Source organism: Cyphomyrmex costatus, unplaced genomic scaffold, assembly GCF_001594065.2.
Source record: "Cyphomyrmex costatus isolate MS0001 unplaced genomic scaffold, Ccosl1.0 scaffold176, whole genome shotgun sequence".
Lineage (NCBI taxonomy): Eukaryota > Metazoa > Arthropoda > Insecta > Hymenoptera > Formicidae > Cyphomyrmex > Cyphomyrmex costatus.
In genome coordinates, this window is record NW_017275780.1 from 118,627 (window position 1) to 141,140 (window position 22,514).

Genomic DNA, 22,514 nt, shown 5'->3' on the forward strand with positions numbered 1-22,514 from the left:
AAAAAAAAAATGCAAAAGTACATTTTTAAATTGATTTTAAAAAAATAACGGAAAAGTAATGAAAAGTTTTTTTTCAAGTAACGGTAACTGTAACGAGTTACTTTTAAAAAGCGATAACTGTAACTGTAACTAGTTACATTTTTTACTCGGTAACGAGTAACTGTAACTAGTTATTTTTAAAAAGTAACTTTCCATTCCCTGGTTATAAGTATACATATAAACGGACGAACGCGCGGTTTTTTTTTCAAAGAGTAGGTACGCCTTGAATGCAGCCACGCGACAATCGAGATATCGCTGCGCCTTTGGTAATGCACACTGTCCGTCCGTCCGCCTGCAGTCAGTCAGTCGAATGATCGCATTCGCACTTTGCAGTTTGCACTTCTACCTGCGAAAATAAAATCGTCAGAATGTTCAAAATTAACGTAGCATTACGCAATATTCCCATCATCGCTTGTAGAAGGAAACGCTGTTTTTCCGACGTAACGTCAACAGCAGGGAAAATGACGGCTATCGACAACGATGGTGAGTTTAATAGTCTCGCGCGTATCATTTATTGAATTGCGTCGCGTTTAGTTCATTAAATGGCGGCGATCGGTTGAGAACTATCAAACGATCGCGCGACTACACAGGCATCTTCGCGTTAACGCAGCAAGTTGAGGGAATCTTACTTTTTATTCACAGTACAAAATTATTTTCGTACTGCTAAAAGTGCGCGATCGCGCGCTGAATTCGTAATGGCACTCCGAATACATTCGTGATCATGATCTTAACTCGATTAATTTGCGAGAGGTGGCGCCACTGAAACGTGCGTAGGCGCTTGGAATAGTTTTGGTTTGAGAAATTGAGCTCGGGATGGCGATGCGTACGCGATTTCGATAAACAATTTGCGTAATTCCCGTTGCATCAATTGTACATTCAATTTAATAAGTATTTAATCCTCCCCGCCGAAAAAAATGATCGAGAGACGAGGGCATTGATACGATAAATTATGCCACAGAATACTTGCAGAAATCTGATATTGATGGCTAATTTAATATTGAAAGACAGCGACTGATTACTCATTTTAATTGTGAATATTAAAAAAGCACTATTATTCATTACTGTTAGTATTTTACTATAAATAAGTATTATTATAAATTACCAGTTTTTATTATTAGAGAGAGAGATCTCTATAAAGGAAAAACCGATATATGTAAATCGATACATGTAATTTCCTCTAGTTTTTAACAGATAACGATTAGTATAAATATTTATCGAAATATTTGTATGTGATATTTTATTTGAAAAATACGAAAGATTAAATCACTACACTATAATTTCTCAGAAGTCTTGAATTTTCTTTTAATAACCGCTGCACACAATTTTAATGCACTTCTATTTATTCCCTTATATTTAAATTTTCAGATTTACTGGTATCCGGAGAACCTGGGATAATTCTTGCGCCTTGAAAAGAATCTGTAGGATAACACGTTATCTCGACTATATCATGACAGGTATCACATACAATTTCGATTCGTGAGAGGAGAAATGGCGCCGAACATTCCGCCGAAAGTTTTCCGCAGGAATTCTCAGTATATACCCGGGACGATGCGTGCTCGCGATGGCGCGGCGGGACGGTCGGTCGGGTCCCTGACGATCCCTAAGTGAAATATCATCGGCAATCATTCACGCGAGATCTTTATCGCGCACGGCTAACGTGATCCCTGACCCCGCCGAACTCGGGAGCAGTTTTATATGCGGGCTCCCGCGGCGCGTGAATAAGCCGCAGCGGGCGTGGGTGCGGTTGCACGTGCGGAGGAGAGTGTCGTTTCGTTCGGGTGTATACTGCGAGCGCAGGACCGCAGGACTGGAATGTGAGAAATCACAGTTTCTTTCCTCTCTTGCGTCTCCCCCTGCAACGAGTGCGGCCCGAAAAGATCCGCAGCCGAGGAATCGCGCGCGCGCGCGGAGAAGTATTCCCTGACGATCCACACACACGTGCAAGGATACGACGATAAATAAGAGCTTCGGCATTTCGCGCGTTTCTCCTCGCACGAGCGATAGCGAGACATGACTTCCGATATTCGAGTATACCTATCTTATCTGTCAGTCCCGTCGGTCGATACACTGCGGAATGCGCGCCGTGGACAATAAAAAGGAAATAATAGAATACGCGCGTTAGAGCTGCGATAATCTCGAGTGTAACTCGGGAAACCCGGGTTTAACGTTGTCTTTAACTATAATAATATCTTTGCTGCTTCTTTGCAACAGAGAGACTGACTGATGTCTGTCTCTACCAAGATTTAATCTTGGTTGAATTTAGAGTTAAAATGAAATTACATTGCTTTGATAGAAACGGGTATGAGTCGAACTCGGCGCGATAAGGCAAACGCTATAGAGAAAAAGTCTCGATTGTTTGTAATTTCAGTGTTTACGCGTATTAAGCCACCTGTCGCTCATGAATAGAAGTCGAATCACGGCGAGACGCGCGCGTCTTGGTTTCGAAAGATGTTAATTAGGCTTTTACGGTACACGGCCAATTCCAATCTACATTGTGTGTACGAGGTGAATTCTCTCGCGGTAAGGAAATCGCGCAATACTTTTAGACCCCCCCCGGTACACACGTTGCGAAAAAGTGAAATGTGTTGTACCATTGCGTTTCCATTGTTGTGTCACGGGGAGGCGTAAAACGGGGCAAGGTTGCATTCGCGATTGTTCGGAAAGAGTCCCACATGTAAGTTCAACTCAGTTCCGAATCTTTCGTAGTTACGCTTCCTTCTGCCCCTCCCCGCCTACTGTATTTTATATGTTCTTTGGATTACATTTTTTATGCAAGGGTGTTCATATAAGCGTAACGATCCGCACGGTTTTTTAAACCCTTCCTAAAAAGGAAGGTTAAAGTGGAATATTTATTTGTTTATTATGTCAACTATAATATGCTGTAGAAAATTGTTTTAATTAAGTGAAGATTGCTTTGAATTTTTTTAAACAGTATTTTTCCATAATAAGTATTATAGGGTTCAAGACGATCAATGCACTATCGACAATGTCACTTTTATTACTGTTTTATTGATTTTATTGATATACATAAATACATCATATACCTATCATAAATATCCATTAATAATGAAAGATTATGGTCGCTTAACTCATGTATGCACGAATAGTTCAAGATTATCTTCAAGATATTTTTCGAAATCGTTATAAATATACAAGGTATTCGTGCGTATCAACATTGTGTTTATGTATATCGATAAAATCAATAAAACATCAACAAAACACATTCTCCATAGTGCGTTGAATTCATTTCGAAGAATCCTACAATATTATATGAAAAATAATTGTATGGTGATATTTAAAAAATTCAAGATATTCGAGACCTTCTTTTATTAAACATTAAAAAAAATTTTTTTATCGCATGTTGCAGTCCATATGAAACAAATGAATATTCACCTTTCGATCTTTCTTTTTGACCACATTGGAAGTGTCTAAAAAATCGTACGGACCGTTACGCTGATCACCCTGTGTATATTTTGCTTTGATCAAATTTTTTTGATCAATTTTTTTCAAATTGAAGCTCTATAATTCTACATTTAAAATTCAATTAGACAAAACATGTTTACAACGAATAATAAGGTAACGCGTAAAATATGAATATATATTTAACGGAATCCGTGAAATTAACTTAGAACTCTACGCGCTGTTAAATCAGTAATGTCAACTTTCTACGACGATCGCAAAACATCCTGAAATATATAATGATATCTCAGCAGCGTAAATGAAAACGTTGCGGTAGTAAACGAGCAAGGCGATGACGAGAGAAAGAAAGGAGTATGGGTGGACGTTTCTCATTGTGAAAATCTCCGGAATCCCTGACCTCCGGGTGGCTGCTCGCTTTAATTACGTTTGTCATTTCGTCGACCGGTGTCTCATTATAAAGAAAGTTCGAGACATAACTCAGCACTTGTTGCGAACTTAGGTGGCCTCTTTCTAGTAACGGCACTAACCAGCCCAACCAGACGATCACAGCAGCAACCAAAGTAAGCAACCAACCAACCAACCAACCAACCAACCGACCGACCGACCGACCAGCCAGTCATGAGCCCCCTTTTACCTTACGTATAGTCCTCCGCGTGCCTCTCTTCGCATCGCCGCTCTAGATCTTCGGATAAGAGCGAACACCATTTTAGCGGTTCCTTACACACCAGACATCCGCTCCCTTCCTATATATATATACGGCGGCACTCGCGAGAGCTTGACTGCATTTTTTTGCCGCGTGAATGTGTCAAGCGATTCGCGGCAGAGAAGGGTGCGAAGAAAGAGGATGATGACAGACGAGACCAATATATGGAAGAAGAACTCGGAAAATAGGAAGGAATTAAAAAAGAATGAGGACCTGTCGGCCGAAACACTAAAGATTCTCAAGATAAGACATCATACGTTTGATCCGTTATATTTTTATAGGATCTGATATAGAACGAGATATCCATCAGAATCTCCTTCTATCTCATTAGTCTATCTTAAGCAGGTCTTAAAAATATGGCAAACCAATCAGAAAAAACGTTGTCTAAAGTGTGTCCGATCTCTTATTTGAAGATCTCTAGCCGAAATCTTCTCAAATCCTTATATATGCTGAGATTCGTACGCGTGAGAGCGAAGGAAGTAGAAAACGGGATAGCGTACCGTTTTGCGCGCGATAAGGGATTCGTTGTTCCCCGTTTGTTGCTCCAAGAGCGACATTACGTCGGCGCGTTTCTTTTGCCGGACCAATGAACGCGCTACCGTTTTCGATTAATCTCCTCTTATCTCGGTGACTGCATCTCGGCGGCTTGTATAGAAATGCTGTTAAATATCGAACTGTCGGGGGGGGGGGGGGGGGATGGTGAGGAATCGATGTACATATATATTATCAATAAGATTTAATCGCAAGTATATATTGATTTCCTGATTAAACTGATTTGTCGTAATCTTGAAATCGATTGACTATTATTTCTGAGAAGAAACGTTGCTCTTGAGTTTTTCTCGGAATTTTAAGAGCGGATGTTGCTTATCTACGAGGACTTATGCTGTTTTCCTGTAACGTTACTTCGTCCGCGAGATACCTAATCGCGCATGCTTCATATTCAGGTTAATTTCGCATTTAATTGTAGATTTATCTGTTTACAAGACCTATCCGTTGTACAGTTAGAGAGCGATAATCAATCTCACACCGCGAACGGTGAGAAGATCCACTTTAGGAGTAGTGAGATCCGTCATTTCATAAAATTACCCGCGCCACAAAGTGGAGAAATCATATTTATAATTATGGCAGCGTAAGGAATAACTGACACGCCGTAAAGCTGGTAGCTATAATTATATAGTGTAGAAAATTACGTGTGTGCATTTATTATGAGCATTAATATACTCAAATATCATAAGTAAACAATATAATTATATTACAATGTTCAGTTAGATAATCCATCGAGTTCGTTGTTCGGATAATCGAGGGGTTTTTTATATATGGATCATATATATACGTAAATCACATAGATAGTGTAAACACAGTGTGAAATAATCATAATTGATCTTTTCGCGGAGTAGATGAAATTTCGCAGGATATCGCGCGCGAGTCGCGATGGCGGCTTTTCGCCGCGGCGCGGCGCGGCGCGGCGTTTTCCCGCGAGTGACTCGCGTGCATGTAACTCGATTGCGATTTGCGTATGAATCCCGTCGGCTCGGCATTCGATCGCACATAAAATCTAGCTTTGCATGCTGATAAGAGGGGCCCCGCGCACACACCTGCGTGTGCGTCACACCGTGCGTATACGTACGCGCACGCATAAAGAGACCCCGCCGCGCTATATTACACCTCTCTCTCTCTCTCTCTCCCACCCCTCGTTTCCCCGACCCCTCCCCCCGTCTCCCTCTCGCGCTCCTTCTTTCTCTCTCCTCTAAGCGTGTACGCGCGCGCACGCAGATCCCGCGTGTCGATGTGGGTACGGTTATTAGCCCAGAAAGCAAGGCCCCTGCTTCCGGTGTAGGCACTTCAGTTCGAGAGTTTCTTAACCCCTTCTTACACGACTCTTGCTCGGCCTGGCCTGGCCTGGCCTAAGACTCTGCCCCGGCTTGGCCTGTTGTCGGTTGCGGGTGGTAGGTAGATACCGTGTAGAGGTACGGCAGCTAGATTATACAGGGTGTTCCGCGACGTATGCGACGAATTTCACTCGCGAATCTTTTGCGCGATTCTTCCTCTCTCAACTCATTCGACAATTCTCGAGCAAAACAAACAACCGAACTAATCTCAAACGTTTTCTTTCGCGAATCAAATTTCGTAGAAGACACGTTAACGGATTAATTTTAAACGAATATTAAAGGATAGTAGAATTTAACTTGGCGCCGACTATTGATATCAGATCTTTTATACAAATGATATATGTCATTAATAACTTCAATTATTTGTTCGAGTTGTTTCGTCTTAAGCTATAGAGGAGTAAATAATGTACATCTTATATTTCATTACTTTCTTAGATATGATGTCAATTATTTTATTAAAAAAGTTGTAGAATTTATAACTTGGTAAAGATATTAGAAAATTTATTCTACTAAACAGCAAATATGATTAGTCAGTTTCACAGCCAATTAAGTAATTGGGATTGGTGTAAGGATAACATCACGTAGGTTTTTAAAGATGGTTTTCTATACTAAACAGCAAATAGATTAGTCAGTTCCACAGCCGATTAAGTATTTGGGGTTGGTGAAACTGGCCCAAATATGGTATTTTGACCAGCAGCACCCACTCTTAGCGCTTTTTTTTTACCTTTTTTTTTTAAAAAAGATAAGTTTATAACAATTATTTTTACAGAAATATGTATATAACGTTGGGAAATTATAAGAGATCGTGCGCGGCGTTCAATCGAGAGTCTTCGTGGAAAAGAAATCAGTCTTGAGCTTCGCAGAAACTGCAAATTAAATTCATCTTTCAAGTACGTCGCGTGCAAACACCCTGTATAGGCGTGCACACATCGGGGTAGATTACCAATGGCGAACCCGTCATTTTTCCCTCAACGAGTTGGACCCGACCTGTCTCACCAGGAGCACTCGTAGATTTCGAGAGACACCGAACGATGCGCACGATTCCGTGCACGCGATCTCGACTATCGTACAGTAGCGAGGATCGTATTTATGGACTCGAAACGAAGGCTTTACAAGACGATCGAAATAAACGAGATATGCCAGACATTGAAAAACTAACGAGCGCGATAATAACTGTATAATGATATTGCCGAATGGTATTATCTATTAACGTGTCTATTCGCGAGATCAGATTTTAAATCAATTAGGATGGCGTTTGTTGTTTTTAATTGCTAAGAAGGAGTCCAAGGGAGTCGAAACTCGAACTAATAATTGATGTTGTCGTATACTCTGTTACACCTATAGTGTCAAATTTAACCTTATAGTGTGAGTCACCATTATATATTCGTACTCGTTAATTATATCGTTATTTTATACTTAAAATATGACACGATATAGTGTCAAATTTAATTATCATTTTAGTATAGAAGAAGAAAGAAAGAGAGAAATTTACTCCTATACTTGCACTTGGTTAACCCCATTTTGCCTTATCTGGCATAAATTTGATATGAATTTATTATTTTTTAAATTTAAGAGTCTACTTTAAGATTTACAGTTTTGAGGCTTAAACTTTTAAAGTTATACTCATAGTCAGTCCTTATAAGAGACAATTTTTTAAGTAGCGATCATAATATTGAAGGACTCCTTATAATAAAATAATATAAACAAATTTAAAAACGGCTATTAGGAGTCAGCGCGGTAAGAAGTGCGCAAAAAATATATACTTCCGATTGTATAAAGATATGTTTAATACTAAAAACTTGAAGAAGTCAAATACACATCTGGACGTTTCGGCTTTTGCCATCCTCAGCAAATATGTGTTGATTCCAAAGATTCGATGAGAAGCACTTCGCTCGGCCAAAAAGTTTCCATACTTCTGGTAACGGATGTGTGTAATCCATCGAATCCAAGAAACATCATGCACAATAAGTTAATAACAAAATTAAAAATTACAATTAAAAACGTCTTAAAAGTAGAGATCATTGTCTTGTATATTAAAATACTAAGAAAGATGTCAGACATCTCGTCACAGTCCGATTGTCACTGAGATTTTGTATACTTAAACATTTTTCAAGTACAAAATCTTAAGATTAGCCTGTTATAAAATATTTAAAGCGATCTCAAAACAAGAACTAGTTATATAATGTAATGAATATCCAAGTATCGATCGAATAATTCGACAAAAACGGAATCGCGTAGAGGAATGAATTTCTAAATGGAACGGTTTTTGCGGTACCTACCTCCGAGGATTCGCGAGCAGCCGAGAGGCGTTCGCAGTCTTTCGAAAGTGATGACCCCGCGAGCGGTAAAGGTGCGTGCATGTTGCTTCCTCCTCGGAAAGCATTTTATACGTGTGGAACAACACTAATGCGATGGAGATTAGCTTACCTGGGTTCCCATGAACTATTTTTGAGCTTAATCGTTGCGCTGATCTGCTGTTATACGCCGTACATACACACGCGGGCTGCGTTGTAACAGATAATTACTCCTCGTGGCGGAGGATAGACGTTCCCTAGATCGCTAATGAGACCCCCTTGGAATATTATCGATGCGTACGGTAGCGTGCTCGTAACCGTCGTTTTTCTCCCCGCGGCCGATGAATTTTCTGTTCCTTGATCCAACGCCACCATCGCCCAGGAAACGCCCGCGCGTGTTTCTCAGGATGTATATAGAGATAAAACGCGAACGTTACTTTTCCCTTTACTTCCGTATGGACTCGAAAAGTCGTGACATTTTTCGCGAGGGAGAAGCTATATATCTTGTTACTTAATATACTTATTATTTTATCGTCACTGAATTTTAAACGTCTCGTAGTTAAATAAAGTATATACGCGCGCAAAAATACGCTGTAAAACCGTGTACTTTTTTTTTTTTAAATTGAGACAAAAAATAACATCGTACGTTTCGATTCATTTTGGAGTCATCCTCATTGAATTTGTGTCAAGTGCGAAATTTAATTTTGAATTACTCGGGAAATTTGACGTCTCGAAGGATCATTCCTCCCTTTTGTTCCAGATAACAAGTTGACATGATTTGTTATTAAAATGATGACAAGTATATAACGTCATAGTTATTACTATCTGGGTCGCTTCCGTCGAGCTGTTCGTCACTCGTGAACGCGTATCGCGAATCGTCTGGGTCACAGGTGAGAGATTAAAGAGTCGTTCTCGACCTCTCTCTCTCTCTCCTTCTCTCTCCATTTCTCTCTTCAGTTGAGAGCTCACGGGTGGAAACGGGCTCGTACTTGCACGCAACTGTAATGGTCGTCATCGATTAAAGTGCGTTGATATAACTCGTGACTCTCGATTGACGTCGGATCGAGTGGTTCGAGTTACGACACTCAAGTACATCGTATAAAAATCCTTTAACGTAAATTAATTATTTTTGCAGTAAAATTTGAAAAATGCGTGCAAAAATTAGATACGCGACTGTGATATTTCTTTCTTTTTTCTTTTTCTTTTACCGTGTTGCTCAAATAATGGATTCGCTAAAATTGTTCGGCAAAAAACTGTTGCAACGTCGGAAGTGGCAATGCCCGGCAAGCGTACGGTTCTCAAAGGGTTAATTGGGCATAGTAACTCTTCAGGTGACCAAGCTCCATGGGAGTGTGACGGAAAGAACCTGGTTTCGTGCGCGGAATTAAGTACAGTACCCACGTCTCTATTTATAACGCTTTTTTTTTTTTTATATATAGATGAACGTCTTCTCATTCAACCTTGTGATAGCAAAGTATGGAACGACCTTGCGCATCGATGCTCGTTACACCTTGCCGACAACAAATATATCACTACAGTAACGGCGTCTCTGTGTGCACATTATGCACGTTTTATCTTAGATTTAGTCTCACTGCTTCTCTCTCTCTCTCTCTCTCTTTCATTATACTACTATTATAAAAAATAAGAATAATGATTAAAAATAAGAAAGATTTTATTTGATTTTTCGATAAGCGTTATTACAAGAAATTAATTAATTGGAAAGTGCGTGTCCTTTCCATTTGTATCAGTTTATACGAAAGCTATTGGATTTAGTTATATGCATTAACGCTTTGTCGTAGCGACTTATTTGTATAAGAATGTACTGCGCGTGTGTCCTCATATATACGGTCGTTTAAAATCGATGGTACCGATTGTACTCGGAACTCGAGCCTTCATTATGCGCCGTCTCCAATCACGTGTGACAAATTATTCCCGCGTCACTTCCTTTAGTGCACCGACGAGATTTCCACGGGGTACGACCTGGAAGACCGTCTGGCGGCCATACCCAATTCTATACACGCATCGACAATTGAGACAATGAAATGGCAATTATAATTAATCAAATGTCATACGTCGAAGCTCGAAATCATATTTTCTAAAACTTTTAGAATAAATTGTCACTTTGAAGTCTGGTCGCTCTTAAGGATTGTGTGTGAAAATTGAGTAAACTACTCTTTTTCTTTTTTTTTTTCAATTTTCACTGTTTAATGAGATTCCACTCCAAAGAATTTAGAATAAATAAAAACAAGTAAAATTTTTTATACGGCTAATTCTTCAACTATACAGGGTGTAAGAAAATTAGACTGACAAACTTTGAGAATAATGTTTTCCTCTACGACGCTTCGTTTTAATACTACAGGGTACAAAATAGGAATTTTACGATTATATAATAATTCTTTGATAACAAAAACTCCCGTATAATTCAAAATCAACTTGGAAAAAAAAGGGCACTAGGAGTTAAGCGCAGATAACTTTACGCAAACGCTGATATTTACAAGCATTTATTACAATAGTAATAAATAAGTTTTGCTTGATAAATATCAGCGTTTGCGTAAAATTATTTGGGCTTAACTCCTAGTGCCCTTTTTCTTTCCAAGTTGATAGGAATAATTTTATGACTTAAAAAAAAAAACATATAAGTGGAATAATTAAATTTATTTCAATTACACATATATATTTTAATCTTCAAAAAACAATGAACAAAAGAACGGAACAAAAATGACAAATGATTAACTCAATTTATAATAAATGTTCAACAATTCCTCCATTTGCTTCAACACAAAGATGACATCGTCGAAACATTGATTGTCTCACACGCTCGAAGACTGCAGGAATATTCTGAACCTGATATGCTGCAGCAGTAATTCGGGCTACCAATTCTGCTTCTGTTTCAATAGATGTCTCATAAATGAGAGTTTTTATATCCCCCATAAATAAAAGTCAAGCCGTGGAATGCGACAACCAGGATATCGTTGTTGATACAGTCTCTGTGCTGCCCGTCCATTGCAATTAGCTGCTCCATAATGATAAACACAAATCACATCAAATTTATTAAGATATAATTGAAGACTTCTGCTCCATTGAGCGCTTGAATACATATTACGTAGACTAATAAGACCAAAACGAAATATCATAGAGTTCTGAAAGACTGGTTCTTTCAGAAGATCAATTATTATAAAGATCGTTATTATATTAGAAGATCATTATTATAAATTAAGTTAATCATTTTTGTCATTATATATATACTCACAAAGGTAAACATTTTTGACATCCGATCAGCTGAGTTATGTTTCTTTATTCTCGTGACAACTGTCTTTAAGACTGTCTCTACAGATCATGTTTTAATTTATAACGTTCGTTCGAAGGAAGAAAATTTCACAGTATCTGACCCACTGTAAGTCTAATATATGTTCAATTATAATTTAAATTTACATATTTTAAGTTCCTGTTTTAATGTGACGTTAACGATTATTTAGAATCATGATACGGATGATTTTCTTATTTCAGAGAGATAATAACATTCATGAGAGATAATAACATTTACTTCTGACTTGATTGACAATATATTGACCAATGGACCGTATGGCTTCTTGTATTATTATTATAATTAATTTGTTAATGTTCATGTTATTATTTGAGATTGAAAAGGACTTCGTATAAGTCGAAACGTTTCTCGTTATTATTTTAATTTTTAATGTATAGAATTTAATAAATATATCAACTTTACTTCGACTTGTTTTATACCGTTAATTTAATATCGTAATTTGTCGTTTTTTAGGTTCAACTTTATTGTTGTATTTATATGTTATTCATTTTTGTTCTGTTCTTTTGTTCATTGTTATTTGAAGATTAAAATATATGTAATTGAAATAAATTTAATTATTCCACTTATATATGTTCGTTTTTTGTTAAAATCATAAAATTCCTATTCTGTAGTAATAAAACGAAGCGTCGTAGAGGAAAACATTATTAACAAAATATGTTTGTCTTTATGTCCCTCAAAGTTTGTCTAATTTTTTTACACCCTGTATAAGAATTACACCTAATTTTGCTCACAATTGTCGGAATGTTTAAAAGTTAACCATGTTGAGGACTGGCGGAACGTTTTGCAATAAATTTAACGTTTAATACCTCTTCCATTATAAATATTCGACGTCTATATTGGTTGTGACACACGATTCAATTCGTTTAACGGATAAAATGTGGAATGACATCGCGCGCGTCTCGCAAAAATTCTCACCGCGCGCGCAGCGCGGTGGCGTCAGATCGCAATATAGGATATACAAAAGAGAGAAAAAAAAAAAAAGGAGAAAAAAAGGTATCATCCTTGCGTGTCGGAGCCGCGTATAGCACACGCAGCCGCGGCTGAGGTCGAGGAGCAGCGCGGCGCGGCCGAGGCACACATGAGGCGGCGTGCATAAGTCAGCACTCAGGATATTTCGTCATTTCCTGCTTCTCACGCGATACAATCTAAATTAACTATGTTCGCTTGGCTAGGCCTCCTCCCTCGCACGGAGAGGCTCTCGCATCTCTCAAGAAAATTTCTTATTTCCTAGCGAGGAGGGCCGCCGCCGCCGCCGCCGCGGCCGCCGTGCAAGGAACACGAGGGGACGTCGAGCGGCGTCGAGAGGACGAAGACGATGAGGAGGATGAACAGCCATGCCGCACACCGGGGGGCTTTCACAACGTTCCCGTTTCGCGCTGCCAAGTGAGTAAGTGTTTGCCGCTCGCATTCTCCACTCGGCTCGGAAAATCGGCCTTTAATGTTCTCGCGACCGGAAGAGAGAATGCATGTTGCACATCGGGAAAATGCAGCGATGCTCGCGAAGACCTTCTATAGTTTTCCTTAATCGCCTCGAATTCCATAAAGGAAGTATGTTATAGATACATGAAACCGATCTCTGAATGTATTCAAAGAATATGTCGAAAGATTCTTGCGATATCGAGAGATCTTAAAAAGTTTGAGTCGTACGAGAAAATACACAGAGAAGAAAAATTTATACGCGATTAAAAGGATGCTTTTGCTGAAGTACTTAAAAATTTCGCTATGTATAGGTTTAAAAATAATTTTACTTGAATCATTAGAATAATTATGTAGAACGCTCACAAATTAATTGCCAGAATGTCAAGCAGCATTGCTCTAAATTTTTGAGATTCTAACGTAAATCATTTTGGTAGTTTATCAAAATTACACTGTAAAAAATAAAATGTTAATTTTAATTCAAAGACGTTGAGTTAAAATTATAACATTTTATTTTTTACAGTGTACTTTCAAATCTGTCAAATTTTTATCTAGTCAATTTTTTTAATATTTCAGGAAGAAAATCGTTTTTTTTTGCGTACAATTTAACTCGTAATATTCTAAGCAGAAACAGAAAGGCCAAAAAGACAAGCACATGAGGATGAAAAATCATGTAATAATTTTCATTCGATTCAAACATATGAGAGCTATTGAACGATTTTTATATTTGTTTATATTTCTGATTGAAAAATATTTTTTATTATTACTTTATACATTTATTATCATCGACGTTTCGGCTGCTTTTTCCAACTGTTTCTTTGATTTTTCAATATCGAAAACTCTATTATGAGATTTATGATAATTTATTAAAGAATAACTAAAAGAGGTTATAGTAATTTAAAAAGAGAGAGATTCACGGAAGAAGAAAAAATCAAAGCACCGTGGTGTGGTACGTTCACACACGGACCGGTTGCCAACTCGACTGTGACTTTTGCGAATTCCACGGGATTCTAATTTGTGCCTATCCTCGGGGAGAGGCCGTTTTACGGCTCGAACGACGCAGTCGCGAAGGAAGTAGGGCGTAAAGTGCCTTGAACTTTGAACCGCGCAGCTCTTTTTTTTTTTTCTTTTTTAAACGTCGCAAACTCCGCGGGAAACGTTCACGTAGTTTGCCGGTGCCGCGTAATATTTAATAACGTTTTCAACGTTATTAACAAAATATATATCAATCGCGAAAAAGTGAAACTTGACAAGAACAATATTCTTGATTACTACGACTTCTACACTCGCGCGGCCAAGACTTTCCCACGATATAATTAATCACGCGAGATGTCATCGCGAGATCTCCGCAATCTCTCGTTTACATTTCACGCTTCCCGGAAGTTGGGATTGAGTTTTCTACCGAGAATTCGTTTCCATTTTCCGGAAGTTCGTTAAATCAAAACGGCTTTAATCGACCGTGCACATAATTCAATATGACGTCTCGCGTGAGATTCGTGGCGAGAGCGGCTCTCGGGTTTCTTCGGTGAACGTGTCTGACCAGCGATGGACCGCATCACTTGCTGGATGGCCCCTGGGACGCACTTCCGTTTCGCGTTCTCGCGGTAGATCTACGATTAGACTCGGTATAATACGCGTTAAATGCCGCGCATGGGAGAGACTCTGGCCGGGAATCGGCGATTAAGAAGCAACGACACGCGCGATGATCACGATCGGACGCGCGGGCATTTGCAATTTTGCAATTATACGATCGCACGATTAAATCGCGTTTTTCCTTGGAATCCAAGACGCACACGCGGGGCGTGCGCTACTGGCGGACATCAAAGAACGCGGCGAGAAACGTACGAACGGGCGAAAAGAAAGGAGAGATGATATCGGCCACGAGTGTGTTAACTGCGGAAATGTTATGGCGTATAGAACACACGCGGGTGGAGAAGGCGTAACTGACCATGGTGCAAATGCATGCGTTCGTAGAAAAACGGGGATTACCGCCGGTGTTTTGCATGGAACGGGCGCACGACGACGCTCCTTTTTTCCGTCCGAACGCGCAGGCCGCTTCTAGACGCAATTGCCAATTGCAAGGTTTCGTTGCGACAGCCACAGATCTGCGGAGGTTGCATTTGGAAATTAAGATCGGCTGTCGCAATAATTGGCTTGTACAACAACAAACCCGCGAACATTACAGCCGGCGTATCATCGTATTAAGCCGCAATCACCCTAGCGATCGCGCGCGATTGTGATTGACGATTGTTTCTCAACCAATCGGAGCAAAGCAGTCACCGATTGCTTCGTTCCGATTCGTTGAGAAATAACCCTCGATCGTCAATCACAATCGCGCGATCGCTAGGGTGTGATTACGACTTTAGAAGTCTATAACTCTCGTGAAAACGGTCGTCGAGCTTCCCTGACAATATTCGATATTCTAATCTCATCTATATTAGGCTGCGGTCGATTTGACGCTACGAATGCTTCGAAGCATTTTTTCATTGGATAATTAAGTATAATTCTTTCTTCCGATTGGTCAGTCAAAAGCTTCGTAGCATTCGTAGTGGCAACTCGACCGCACCCTTAATAAACAAAGCTATTACCCAGTGTGCGTATAATGTGCTACACGCGCACGCGGGCTGGCGTACGCTGCGCGATCGGCCGTGGCGTTTCTAACAAATTAACGGCCGATATCTCCGTCGTTTACCCTGCTCCTTTGCCTTCTGGCTCCACCTCCCGGCTCCGAGGGAGAGGAGCCGCGCGGCGCGGCGCGGCGCGAGGCCGACATCCCGGCGTCTGCGCGCGCGGCCGCGCGCGGGAGAGAGATCATTTTTGCCACGTATTTGCAAACTGAATAATAAATACCGCGAAATATATACGCGAAAGAGCAACGTGTTCCGCCTTCACGCAACTCGCGCACGGCGCGGATTGGTCGCGCCGCTCGCGAGGGGACGGCGATAACCCATTCGCCGTCTCTTGCTTTTCCTCCGCGCCGCCGCGCTGGACCTACTTTGTACACGCACACGCGCGCGCGCGTGCGCGCGCGCAACCTGGATGCACGCTGCACTCGGCGGAACTCGTGGAGAAGGGGAGCACGTCGGTACACGCCGCTGGCTGTGTGCGTGCGCCGTGTCTCCCTCTCTCTCTCTCTTGCCTTTTATCTCACCACTTGGTTCTCTTTCTCTCTTTCTCTTTCTCTTTCCGCAGCAGAAGCGGAGAGAAGTGGCGTTCCGCGGCTCGAGCGAGTTCGCGAGTCTCCCTTGGTCCGCTTCTGTGTCTCTCCTCTCTCTCTCTCTCTCTCTCTGTCTCTAGTTTCCTCTATTTTTCTTCGTCACTTATGACTCTCTTCTTTCTTTTTCTATTTCTCATCTTGTGGGGATATCTTTTTTATTACTTTACTACTATATATCTATTATTTGTTTTACATATACGCTCCCCATTTGGTTTTTGTACCTGTAGCGGAATTCTCTAAATGTCTTATCGATAATTGTTGTTATCGTCAACTAGCGACAGCCGATAGCGGGACAATCCTAAAAGAAAGCGCGGCTCTCGCATTAGCTAGTTAACGATAACAACAATTATCGAAAAACCATGATTTAGAGAATTCCGCAACTCTGGTATTTCTACTTGATTATATTTTTTATCATTGTGTTATATCTAGATACGATAAGTTTGTTTCTTTTTCTTCTTCTCCTTTCGCATATTTCGTCGTGATATTTGTACCTGATTTGTAGCTTGTGTCTTGTATATATAGGTAATTTCTCTTTACTCTCGGAAGACGTTCTCTTTGAAATACAATGAATTTAACTCTTTTCCTCGCTATCTGTCTGTCCTTTTGGCCCTCATGTAGCCAAAAGCGTACGCGCCCGCATAAGCGTCCGATCGAATACACATCCATTCCACGGCGTTGTTGCACCACCAATCGGATCGGCTCTCCTCATTGCATTCGATGCATATATATAAGCCTACTGCGGCTTCCCTAAATCCAACGACGCAACGAGAAAAACGCAATCAATGTATGTCTCGGGGTTTAATTGGGGGTTTTAATTTGATAACCGAGGTTAATGATAGCCTCCTTTTGTTAAATGTAAACATACTGAATTTTTTCAATCCAGTTTTTGTAATAAATATAATATTTCTCAAAATGGGAAAAAGAAGAAGAGTGGAAGATCGAGAAAGAGCGGAAAAAATGTGTTATAAAAATCACATTGGTAACGCGCGATTTAATTCGCAACTTGTTTTCCAATCGAAATTGCGTAAGAGCGGAAGAAAATAATCCTCATTGAGGAGATGGTATCATTAAAGGGATTGATAATAGAAGCAACACGAAATATATTGTGTCAATGATAATACGCGTTCCCGTCGCGACTGTTAAGAGATTTCATTTCGTTTTAGGGATTGTTCGGCCGAATAGCATAAATATTTATGCACATACGCAAGCATTACGCGCTCGCCAGCGCATTAACGAGCACAATGCACTTATATCGTTTCATATATACATACCAGCCGCTCAGGTGAGTGACGGCCGCCCGAGCGTGATGTTCTTCTCAGTTTATTTTACGGTTCCTTACGGTTGTCGCTTTCTTCCGTTTATCATCGCTTCTGTTCCACCTCTATTTTTATATACCTTCCGAAGACGTAATAATATACAGGGTGTTCCGTCAGTCACATCGAATAGATTCATCTTTAGATTCATGAAAAAGCAATTTATATTTTTTATCAATTTTTATTCATTCGTTTTATTTACGTGGGTATTTATGCATCTCTTTCGGTTCGTTGTAATGTCCTTTCTTTGTAATGTATCAAAGATTGTTTTTAAATTGCGTAGAAAAAATAAATTTCGCTGAAATACTTAAAAATTTAACTATCTCTCTCTCTCTCTCAATTCTTTGGAGTGGAATCTAATACTAGAGAATGGAAATCTCAGTCTTTTAGAAATTAACAATTGAGCCACTCTTTTCCAATACTGGCCCAATTGCATCATTCTTTGTCATTCTTTAGAATTAGATTTCACTCCAAAGATTTTAGAGAGTACTGATCTGAAAATGTACCACCGAAATAATAATGCAAGCCGAAACTATAGCTGTTAGAATGTTAAAACGTTTTGCAATATTTTCGGCAATGCTTAAGTGTTTTACGCATAATTTTGTAGTTCAACAAAATTATTATCAAATCTGTATCTATAGCTAAATTTTCAGACATTTCAGTAAAATCGTTTTTTTTATATTTGACCCTTTTATATTTTATATATTATACTTTCTAACAAAAAGTAAAGGATAAATTAAACCGAAATTAAAGTTAAACTAATTGATAGAAATGAACATAAAAAGTCGTACTACATAACAAGAGAGGTTAGCGCAGAAAGCTTTTTCTGTTGCACTTCATTCTGCGCTTCGCATGACACGCAGAGAGACAGCTACGTCATCGAGATCGGTATCGATCTTATAATCGAAAGGGCAATCAGTAGGCACGCAAGTTGAACGAGTTAACGCGGTATCGCCCCGTATCCTCTCGACTTGTTTTATAATCTTTTAAATATTCAGTTTGTACGCTCGGTTTTACATTCACTACAGCGTATCGGCCGGCTACGCTGCACGAACTCGCGCGTATATACTAACTCGAAAATGATTATCAGTCAGATCGCAGATCGACTCGCGATTGATGGTTTTTCTCAGAGGGAGGAGGAATCGCCGCTTTTGAGTCATTCTCAATTAAGCCCGGTATTTATGGGAGTAACTCAACGGAAGAGAGCCAAAGACCACAAGAGTATGAGACCGCAGCTGTCTATGGATATTAAGTACGCATACGATTATCGGAAGTGACTCTCGACTGTATTTTTCGACCGTTGAGCAGCTATCAGATTATTGACTAAATTCTAAGCAGAATCGTATAAAGCCGTAATCACCCTAGCGATTGCACGATTGTGACTGACGATTGAGGATTACTTTTTCAACCAGTTAGAGCAAAGCGATCGGTAACTGCTTTGTTCTGATTGGTTGAAAAGTAATTCTCAATCGTCAGTCACAATCGCGCAATCGCTATAGTGCGATTACGGCTTAAGGTTCGTCACATATTGTCGTAAGACTTGTAAGAATTTTTAGTGTTTATATTTTTATGCGATATCTTTTCACGAAGAAACTTATTTTTATTAGCCTCTTGTAAGATTTATAAGAAATCGTATAAACGTTTACAAACAATATTGTACGATATATACGCATAAAATTATAGAATACTCTTATAAGAGTTCTTACAAATTTTACAAGAAGTTACGAATCTTATACGATTCTGCTTATATAATTGACCCATAAGAGTTCGACGAAAATTGAATTTCTAAAACTTTTAGAATCAATTGTCACTTTGAAGAATAAAATTTAAATCTCACTCTTTATAGATGCCACTCGAAAGATACACATATATTGTATTTATACCGCAACAAAGAATCCTATACACGCGCAAACGGAAACGCGCTTGTTTACGTTAATTTGTGACGCATGATTTTGCGCGCGCGGAATAATTAACGCGCACTCCCCTGCCGGCATCTCCCCTCTCATCGTGCCCATTTATTTTTCACGGGATAAAGTTCGACGTAACGAAGCGTCCGACGTTAACGAAGCGTTAAAGCGAGGCAGGTGGGTTGCATTAATGCAACACCGGGAGGAATATAAAACGGGTAATCGCGCGAAAGGTCGCATTAATATACTATATATATATATACAATAACAGAATAAGAATGTGCGATTTTTTTTCTATCGCGAAAACAACGCCGAGCGGAGCGTCCGCTCGCGCGCGTATATAAGTTTATATTTAGACTCGCGCTTAGAGCAAATTTATAGTCATTGCTATCGGGATCCTTTATGCACCGTCCCTTGGCGATATTGCGGTGTGCCTACACTCCTCTATAACACTCTAGGCCGCGACGGTTCTCAAAGCTTTTTTTGCTCGCAACGCGCCATTGTCCGTTGCGCGGAGGGACCAGCGGGGTGCGCTGCGAGAGACTGTCGCGAAGTAATCCGCGGATGCACTGTCACCTTGCTTCTTCGCTTACACCTCTACGGACGCGAGGAAGGGGAATTTTTCGGAGGCAAATTATCGAGTACAGTGATCGCAATGGCCAAATTTCCGTCGCGCGGCGCGCCCTTTGAGAGTCACTGCTCCGCAGAGACATTATAGAGAAAGAGAGAGTACGTATACACACCGTGCGTCTATAATCTCTCGGCTTTTTTTTCACGCGCGTGTGATGACACCCACGTGGTCTCGCCGCGACTCCGCTCCGCGCGCTCGCGCGCGCGCGCAATTCACATGGAGCCTGCACTAGCCGATATGGTCGCAACCTTTCTCCTCTCATGTGCTAATCAATCTCCGCGTGCGGCTTCCTACGCATTTCGATTACGTAAACGCGCGGGCATTGTGCGAGCCCAGCGGTGAAAATGAAAAAATCGCGAAATCAGGAATCCGCGCCTCGCATTCCGCGAATCGTATAGGATACTCGCCGACCCCCATGCGAATCGGCCGTCCTCGCCGATATTTCGTATTCCAATGACATTTGCGGATGCGAGGGATCGACTATCGAAACGCGCAATAGATCGTGCACTTTACATTACGCGCGTGAAATTATTAGCGCACGCTCGACCGGAGGCGGGGCGAATCGCTTTCGGAACGATTAAATTCAATCCAATCTAATCTTCGTCCAGGGACACATGTAATTAATTTTGTAGAAGCGCGCGATTGACACGTACCTATGTATAATATAAAAGATAATCGCCGTCGCGCGCAGCATTTCGTATATATCTATCGTTTTTAAAAACGCGCCTTTCTTCCCGCAGCGTCGCGCACTCGATATGGATTATCCTTAAAATTCGTCGCCCGAGGCACCGCCTACTTTGCTTAAATACGCCTTCGCATCTTCCATTTTTTTTTCTCTCTCTTCCTCGTGGAACTCACATCCATTTTTCGTCCCACCGCGCGGAACTTTCGCGGCGATGGCGACGACACGGCGAAGAAGATGCACGGGCGGATCCGCGAGGCTGCGCGCTCACGCTGCCTCGAGGGGGGCACTCGCGTTCGCTTACTCGCGCGGGGCACCTTCTCCCGCCAGGTACACCCGTGTGTCCACCAACACGTGTTCGCACTTGTATTCATACATTCGCAAGTACACGTATACAGGGTGTTTCTCGAATCGATCTTTACGGTTTTTCAAATACGATACTCCCGTTGAAAATTGGCATAATAAAATATTCCTAACGAAAGTTTGTCAATTTCTAATTAAGTATTAATTGCGCAAGACATTTTTTTATCTATTTATTTGAAGAAAAAGATCGAAGTAAAATTTCTTTTAATTGAGAGAGAACTGTATATTTTTCTTTTTATATCCTTATAAATAAAAGAAACGAAATCGTCGATATTGTAGTCGACATTATTATCACATCATTTTATTATTCGATTTCGAAATAATTCTTTTATTCTTACAACCTGATCCACGAATCTATTGTCTAAAGCAGGACGAACCAAACGTAAAATATCGCAGTTGAATTTTTTATTTCAAGGAATAAAACTGTGTGTTGCAGAGTTTGAACGTTTACTTTAAGAGTTTTTATTTTTACAAATGTGTTAATATTTATGCAATACTTTAAACAAACCATATACATATATGTATATTGTATATAAAAGTTGTGTTCAAAACATTTCGTTTTTATTCAACAACATATTTTTATTGTTTATTCATTTTTTATTTGTTATTATTGTTATAAACTAAAATTTTAAAAAATGATAAAAATCTAAATTTTTTAAATAAGTACTACTTTAAATGCTCAAAATAACTTTTATACAAAATTTTATTGCGATTAGTTACAAAAATATAGAACAAATAAACGAAATGTTGATTTACTGGATAACTATATAGTTTATGCATCGTAATGTAACTTTTCATAAATAATCTTGAATACATAATGTACTTGTAATAATATATTTGTATTAGAAAATTGAGATTTTTGTCATTTATATTATAATAAATACATTCCATACATTTTCATCAGAGAGATTTAAGAAATAGTGCTATTTTATTATGTGATCCAGATAATATATCGTCGCTTCAATTTGTCATATTATTTTTAAATGTAATTTAGAATAATCTATAATTTTTTCACAATTTTGTTGTCATTGAAAATATATCTGATATGAAAACAACATTGAATAAATTTAATTTATACTTTATACCTTTATGTATATTTCAATACTTTTTTTTACGTATTTCTCGATGATTACTATCTCTGCGTTTGTTCCTACGGTTTGTTTACGTTTGAATCTCACTGCTTCAGAAATATCGACGACGACGAATTCGTAAATTATCTTGAGACGAATAACGATGGAAATAATAATCAATAAAAATATACAAAAAATATACAGTTCTATTTGAAAAATAACAAAAAAAAAAAAAAAAAAAAAAA

The 22,514-nt window shown here is 39.5% G+C and overlaps 1 protein-coding gene across 1 annotated transcript in view; it reads left to right on the forward strand.

The window, feature by feature from the left end:
- Gclm (Glutamate-cysteine ligase modifier subunit) overlaps positions 1 to 12,913 on the forward strand; it is a 23,683-nt gene extending 10,770 nt beyond the window's left edge. Inside the window, exons 7-8 of the transcript XR_001940666.1 lie at positions 1,405 to 1,493; positions 12,902 to 12,913. The gene's annotated coding sequence lies outside the window, so the exon portion shown is untranslated. The remainder of the gene's footprint in view (positions 1 to 1,404; positions 1,494 to 12,901) is intronic.
- The last annotated feature ends 9,601 nt before the right edge of the window (positions 12,914 to 22,514 follow it).